Below are 4,652 nucleotides of genomic sequence, written 5' to 3' on the forward strand. Positions count from 1 at the left end.
AGGGCTGTATGATGCTATCTGCAGGGGGACTGTATGGCGCTATGTACAGGGAGGGGGCTGTATGGCGCTATGTACAGTGAGGGGGCTCTATGGCGCTATCTACAGGGAGGGGGCTGTGGCGCTATCTAGCAGGGGGCTGTATGGCGCTATCTACAGGGGCTGTATGGGGCTATCTACAGGGGGCTGTATGGGGCTATCTACAGGGGGCTGTATGGTGCTATCTACAGGGGGGCTGTATGGTGCTATCTACAGGAGGGCTTTATGATGCTATCTGCAGCGGGTCTGTATGGCGCTATGGATAGGGAGGGTCCTGTATGGCGCTATTTACAGGGAGGGGGCTGTATGGTGCTATCTACAAGGAGGGGGCTGTATGGTTCTATTTACAGGGGGGCTGTATGGCCCTATCTAGCAGGGGCTGTATGACGATATCTACTGGGGGCTGTATGGTTCTATCTACAGGGGGGCTGTATGGCGCTATCTATAGTGGGCTGTATGGTGCTATCTACGGGGGGCTATATGACGCTATCTACAGTGGGGCTTTATGGCGCTATCTACAGGGGGCTCTGTGTGGCGCTATCTACAGGGTGCTGTATGGCGCTATCTACAGGGGAGCACTGTGTGGCAGAATCTACAGGGAGGCACTATCTACAAAGGGGTGCTGTGTGGCACCCAGGGGAGCGGGGCTCTGTCTAAAGTTGGCTATGGGGCCCAATCTTTCCTAATTACGCCCCTGCAGAGGAGTGTATGACGCTGACCAATCAGCGTCATACACTTCTCTCCGTTCATGTCCATTTGTACTCAGCACAGCGTGATCTTGCTGTACTGTCACATACACCCACATTAACTTTACTGAAGTATCTTGAGAGTGAATAGACATTGCCTCCAGCCAGGATGCGATGTCTATTCACACTCCCGACACTTCGGTAAAGTTTGTGTGGGACTTAATCGCTGCACAGTGTGATCTCGCGAGATCACGCTACTGCTGTCATTCATAGCGTGATCTCGCGAGATCACGCTGTGCAGCGATTAAGTCCCACACAAACTTTACCGAAGTGTCGGGAGTGTGAATAGACATCGCATCCTGGCTGGAGGCAACGTCTATTCACTCTCAAGACACTTCTGATTGGTCAGCGTCATACACTTCTCTTTACAACACCCACTTGGTCAAAAGTTAAAAAACACCCAGTTGGGCATTAAGAAAGTAATTAGCATAAATCTAAAATTGCTCATAACACTGTTGTTATCTACACTACAGCGCCGATCACAGTATGTAGATGATAGGGCACTTGTAATGTGGTTACAGACCCTCCTTAACATCCCCCATATGTCTACTTTAGATTGGCATCGTTTTTTGAACATCCTTTTATTTTTTTAGGACATTACAAGGTTTACAACTTAAAAACCAATTTCTCACATTTTCAAAAACATTTCAAAAGGCTATTTTTTTCAGGGACCAGTTCAGATGTGAAGTGGCTTTTAGGGCCTTATATATTAGAAACCCCCAATAAGTCACCTCATTTTAAAAACTTTACCCCTCAAAGTATTCAAAACAGCATTTAAGAAGATTCTTAACCCCTTCGACATTTCACAGGAATTAAACCAAAGTAGGGGTGAAATGTACAAATTTTTTGCAGAAATTATTTTTTAATCCATATTTTTTGTAATACAAAATTTTACCAAAGAAACGCAACTCAATATTTATTGCCCAGGTTCTGCAGTTTTAGGAAATATCCCACATGTGGCCCTAGTATGCTACTGGACTGTAGCACAGGCCTCAGAAGCAAAGGAGCACATAGTGGATTTTAGGCCTCCTTTTTATTAGAATATATTTTAGGCACCATGTCAGGTTTGAAGGGATCTTGCCAGTGGCGTAACTACCGCCGTAGCGGCTGCTACGGGGCCCGCGGCATGAGGGGGCCCGTGTCACCCGCCGGCATGGGCCCCCACCATGGCCGGAGGCTCCGCTAGCAGCCGCTATGGCTGCTACAGCGCGTCGCCACTGAACACGACTACGGCAGAGCATGGAGGTATCTCTGCGTTAGCGCCATACAGCCCCCTCTGTAGAGAACGCCATACAGCCCCCCCCCCTGTAGAGAACGCCATACAGCCCCCCCTGTAGAGAACGCCATACTGCCCCCTCTGTAGATAACGCCATACAGCCCCCTCTGTATAGAACGCCATACAGCCCCCTCTGTAGAGAACGCCATACAGCCCCCTCTGTAGAGAACGCCATACAGCCCCCCTGTAGAGAACGCCATACAGCCCCCTCTGTAGATAACGCCATACAGCCCCCTCTGTAGATAACGCCATACAGCCCCCCCCCCGGTAGAGAACGCCATACAGCCCCCTCTGTAGAGAATGCCATACAGCCCCCCCTGTAGATAACGCCATACAGCCCCATCTGTAGATAACGCCATGCAACCCCCTTTGTAGATAACGCCATGCAGCCCCCTTTGTAGATAACGCCATACAGCCCCCTTTGTAGATAACGCCATACAGCCCCCTCTGTAGATATCTACAAAGGGGGCTGTATGGCGTTATCTACAGGGGGATGTATGGCGTTATCTACAGAGGGGACTGTATGGCGTTATCTACAGGGGGGCTGTATGGCGTTATCTACAGTGGGGGCTGTATGGCGCTATCTACAGGGGGGCTGTATGGCGTTATCTACATGGGGGCTGTAAAAAAGGCACTATCTACAAGGGGGGGTTGTGTGACACCCGGGGGAGGGGGGGCCCAGTCAAAAGTTTGCAATGGGGCCCAGTCTTTCCTAGTTACGCCCCTGGATCTTGCGGTGCCAAAACAGTGGAAACACCACAAAAGTGACCCCATTTAGGAAACTACACCTCTCAAGGAATTTATCTAGGGATATAGTATGCATTTTGACCACACAGGTTTTTCGCTAAATATGTTGAAATTAGTCTGTAAAAATGAAAATCTTCTGTTTTTCTGAAAAAACATAGAAATTTTTAATATTTACAAGGAATAACGAAGAAAATGCATCCCAACATTTGTAAAGCATTTTCTCCTGATTACGGCAATACCCCATATGTGGTAATAAACTGCTGATTGGACCCACAGCAAGGCTCAGAAGGGAAGGAGTGCCATTTGGATTTTGGAGCACAGATTTTGCTGGAATGGTTTTCGGTGCCATGTCGCGTTTGCAACGCCCTGGGGGGACCAAAACAGTGGAAACCCCCAAAGTTACCCCATTTTGGAAACACCCCTCAAGGAATATTTCTAGGGGTATAGTGAGCATTTAAACCCAACGGGTCTTTTGCAGAATTTATTAGAATTAGGCCGCGAAAATGAATATCACAATTTTCTAATTTTCACAAGGGATAAAGGAGAAAAAAAACAACAATTTTTGTAAAGCAATTACTCCCGAGTACGGAAATACCCCACATGTGGTCATAATTTTTTTTCATTAGAAATGAATTAACCCTTTCAGAACTGATCCATTTTTTGCTTTCTTATTTTCGTTTTTCACTCCCCATGTTCTTAGAGCCATAACTTTTTTCTTTTTCCATCAATAGAGTAGTGTGAAGGCTTATTTCTTGCGGGAGGAGCTGTAGTTTCTATTGACACCATTTAGGCCTCATGCACACGACCGTGTTCGGTCCGTGATATACGGTCCGCATGTCGGCTGCATGTCCCGGACCGAACACAGTGCAGGGAGTCGGGCTCCTAGCATCACACTTATCTATGACGATAGGGGTCACTGCCTGTCCGCGGAACTACTGTCCCGTACTGTAATCATGTTTTAGTGTGTGACAGTAGTTACGTGGATAGGCAGTGACACCTAGCGTCATAGATAAGTATGATGCTAGGAGCCCGGCTCCCTGTACTTTGTACGGTCCGGGACAAGCGGCCGACATGCGGACCGTATATCACGGACCGAACACGGTCGTGTGCATGAGGCCTTAAAGTGCCATAAAATGTACTGGGAAACTGAAAAAATATTCTTTGCAGGCTGATATAGGAAAAAAATCTGATTCCACTTTTTGGGGTTTTCGTTTTTACAGCTTTCGCTGTGCGGTAAAAAACAAAAACGTTACTTTATTCTGCGGCTCAATACCACATTTATATTGTTTTTTTTAATACTGTACTACTTTTACAAAGAAAAATCGAATTGTTAAAATAAAAATTGTTTTGTTTCACCACATTCTGAGAGCCGTAACTTTTTTATTTTTTGGTTGATTGAGCGGTGGGAGGTCTTATTTTTTGCGGGACGAGCTGTCGTTTTTATTGGTACAATTTTTTCGTACATAAAAAGTGATCAAGAAGTTGTAAAGTGCCAAAAAAAACAGCGATTTTGGCGGTTTAAATTATTTCAGTTTTTTACGGTGTTCACCGTGAGACTTAAATAATGGTATATTGTAATAGTTCGGCGTTTTACGGACGTAGTGATAACTATTTTGTTTATTTTTTTACATTACTTTAGAAGAAAAATTTGAAAAGGGGGGTTTTTTAACTTTAAACTTTTTTCTTTCTCACTACTAATAACTTTAATTCTTTTACACATTTTATTAGTCCCCATAGGGGACTTGAACCAGCGATCATTGGATCGCTGGTACAATATACTGCAATACTAATGTATTGCAGTATATTGTTATTTTTACAGGCTTCTGCAACCGCACGATCGCTGTTCC

The sequence above is a fragment of the Rhinoderma darwinii genome, chromosome 6 (genome assembly GCF_050947455.1).
Source record: "Rhinoderma darwinii isolate aRhiDar2 chromosome 6, aRhiDar2.hap1, whole genome shotgun sequence".
Classification (NCBI taxonomy): domain Eukaryota; kingdom Metazoa; phylum Chordata; class Amphibia; order Anura; family Rhinodermatidae; genus Rhinoderma; species Rhinoderma darwinii.